We start from the raw sequence: 3594 nt of genomic DNA, 5'->3' as shown, positions 1-3594 counted from the left end.
CCCTAAATAATAGGTTAAACATAGGGAAACAGTCTTTAAAACTTTTCAATAACGAATGAGATCCTATAGATAAATTATTCGCATTCATTAAAACTATTCAGAGAGATTATAGAATTTTTTTCCTATCAAAAGGGTTCAACAATTAATTTCGGCAAGGGCGCTAAACTTTACAATTTCAGGGGGCTCAACTAAAAAAAATTTTATGCCCCCCATGCCTTCCAATTTGCGGACCTTCGGCCCGCTTTTGCTAGGCCTTCGGCCGGGTTTTATATTAATATATTATACTTTTATAAAATTTGTTAGCAATTATTCTGAATTTCATATTTTGTCATTTATTATATTATGCATACAAAATAAACTGGCATATAAATAACTAAAACAATATATGACATTTCTAAAAATTGAGCACATTGCTCGAGTCTGTAGAAAAGAAATAGTGAAATTTATTATTAATAAAACAAACGAATATAATCCAAAATTTTAGGTGGATGTCAAAATAAACAACAGCGATATAAGAATGGAATTAGATGCTGGAGTCAGTATAATTAACGAAATAGATTGGGAAAATAAACTTAATCATCTTGAATTAACAAATTGCATGCTAAAACTTAAAAGTTATACAGAAACCAATATACCACTATTAGGTCAAACTGTAGTATAAGTACAATATAAAGGGCGAACATTAGAACTACCTCTCATAATTACAAAAGGATATAACAAAAATCGAATTGGAAGAAATTGGATATTTAAATTTCCCAAAATGACTGAATTACCTGAAAGGATGATACAAATAATTAATATTAATATACAAATCAATTATTTACCTAAGAATTAGGCTGCTTGAAAGATTATAAGGCACAAATATATATGAAAAACGAGAAACCAATTTTCTGTAAATCACGTCCCGTACCATACGCATTAAAAGATAAAGTTGAAGAAGATTTAGATAGATTGCAAAAAATAGGAGTACTAGGGAAAATTAATCATTCACTTTAATCATCACCCATAGTAACTGTTCAAAAGAAAGATAACACACTAAGAATTTGCGGGGATTTTAAAAGAACTAAATCAAAATATTAATATTGATTCATATCCAATACCAAGAATCCAAGATTTATTAGCCAATTTGGGAAAAGGAGAGGAATTTTCAATATTGGATCTCTTAGATGCCTATTTTTAAATTAAAGTGGAGGAAGAGTCTCAAAAATATCTTGTAATCAATACGCATAGAGGATTATTTAAATATACAAGGCTACCTTTTAGTATATCGTTTCTCCAGCAATATTTAAACGAGCCATCGAGAATTTATTAAAAGGTTTTGAAGGAGTAGCTTGTTATTTAGATGATATTATAATAACCGGGAAAAATAAAGAGAAACAAGAAACAAATTTAAAAAAGGTACTAAAATGTCTAGATAAAAATGGAATCAAGCTAAAAATAAAAAAATGTAAATTTTTCAAAATGTCGAATACTTAGGACACAATATTTCAAAAAACGGAATTACAGCTACCGAAAAAAATACTGATGCATCAGAACCAACAAATTTGAAACAATTATAGTCATTTCTAGGGTATGCAACATACTATACAAAATTTATTTCAAATTTTGCAGCCAAAGCCAAACCATTATACAAATTATTAGAAAAAGCAGTTGTTTGGAAATGGCCTAATGAATGCAAAATGCGTATAAATAAGCAAGAAATAAGTAGTACTCCAATATTACAACATTATAATTCAAAATTATCCATTATATTAGCAACAGATGCATCATCTATCGGAATTGGGGCAGTAATATCACATATAGAAGGGGGTAAGGAAAGACCAATTGCATTCGCCTCAAGAACACTAAATGCAACTGAAAAAAATTATAGCCAGATTGAAAGAGAAGCACTTGCCATCATATTCGGGGTTACAAAATTAAAAGAATTTATATATGGGAAAAAATTCACATTACAAACAGATCACAAGCCATTAATGGTTTTATTTCATACAATAAACTGCCCGAATACAAAGGTGGGCTTTATTATTAGCCGGTTATCAATATGAGATAGAAGTTAAAAGTAGTAGACAAATAGCAAATGCTGACATGCTATCTAGATTAACCTTAAAGGGAACTTCAATATCAAAAGAAGTGCTAGATCAAATTCAGGTGGGAGAAACACCTTTAAATGCAAGCGAAATTGAAAGAGAAACTATGCGTATTGATATACTTTCAAAAGTATACAGATATATAATAGATGGATGGCCAATAAACTCTGGTGCCTGAAAGGAGTATAGCCAAAGGAGATAGGAAATTACAACTGAGAGAGGTTGTTTATTGGAGAACGAAAATGATAATACCACAACAATACCGAAACAACTTAATGGACATGATACATCAAGGACATATCGGAATGGTAAAAATAAAGATGAGAGCACGAAAATACGCGTGGTGGCCTAATATAAACCAAGATATAGAAACCTGGGTCGAAAAATGTAGAGAATGCCAGGAACAACATGATATGCCTCAAAAGACAGCAATTCAAAATTGGCTAAAACCACCAAAAGCATGTCACCGAGTACATATTGATTATGCTGGACCATTTCAAAATCATAGATGCTAGCAGTCGCTGGCCAGAAATAGTTCCCATGACTAGCTCTACAACCGAAAGCACGATAAAAATATTAAAAAATATTTTTGCAAGATTCGGATTTCCCAAAATAATCGTTTCTGATAACGGACCCCAATTCAGCAGCAAAGATTTCAATGATTTTTGTGAAAAAAACAGAATTCAATTAGTGAACGGAAGTCCTTACCATCCTCAGACAAACGGCATGGCCGAACGTTTAGTTAGAACTTTTAAACAGAGTAGAATAAAAGAAACCAGAGGGATTTAGAAACCAGCCAAGCTATTTTTCTTTACAATTACAGAAATACACCAGGAACAGAAACTGAACAAAGTCCCGCTGAAATTAAAATTTAAACTAGAGGACTGTTAGATCAAATTTTCTAACGGTGAAACAAAAAGGAAAAGTTTGAATACCACAATCAAAAATTTCAGATAAATGAAAAAGTTTGGTGGTGCCTTTACAATAATTAGGAAAAAAAATGGGAAGAAGCCATTATTAAAGACATACTCGGATCACAACGTTATGAAATAAGTATAGTGGGTAATACGATTATGCGTCATACGGTCCAATTAAGGAAACGACGAAAATGTATTAATTGAAGAATACGAGTTAGAAGAGAGTACTGAAGTAGAAGAGAAAACCGAAAAGATAGTAAACATAGAGATAGTAAACAAAGAGGATGTAAAAAATAACGATGATATGAATTTAAAGGAGAGGGAGGAAGAAACAAGTCAAGATCGATATCCCAAAAGGATACGATAGAAACCAGATCGACTGGGGATAAATGATGTGTATTAAATTGTTGTTTTTTTTTATTTTTGGTAAAATGATTATTTTTATCATTATTATATATTTTGTTATTAATTTGAATAATAAAAGATGGATTTTGATTTTACATTACAAAATAAAAGAATAAGAAAAATTCGTTTACTATAATAATACATTACAAGCTCGTCCTTCTCTCTCTTCACATTTCTTAAAATCA

Source organism: Gordionus sp. m RMFG-2023, chromosome 3, assembly GCF_954871325.1.
Source record: "Gordionus sp. m RMFG-2023 chromosome 3, tfGorSpeb1-WG-v2, whole genome shotgun sequence".
NCBI classification, from domain to species: Eukaryota; Metazoa; Nematomorpha; class Gordioida; order Chordodea; family Parachordodidae; genus Gordionus; species Gordionus sp. m RMFG-2023.
Note: the sequence above shows the minus strand (reverse complement) of the source record.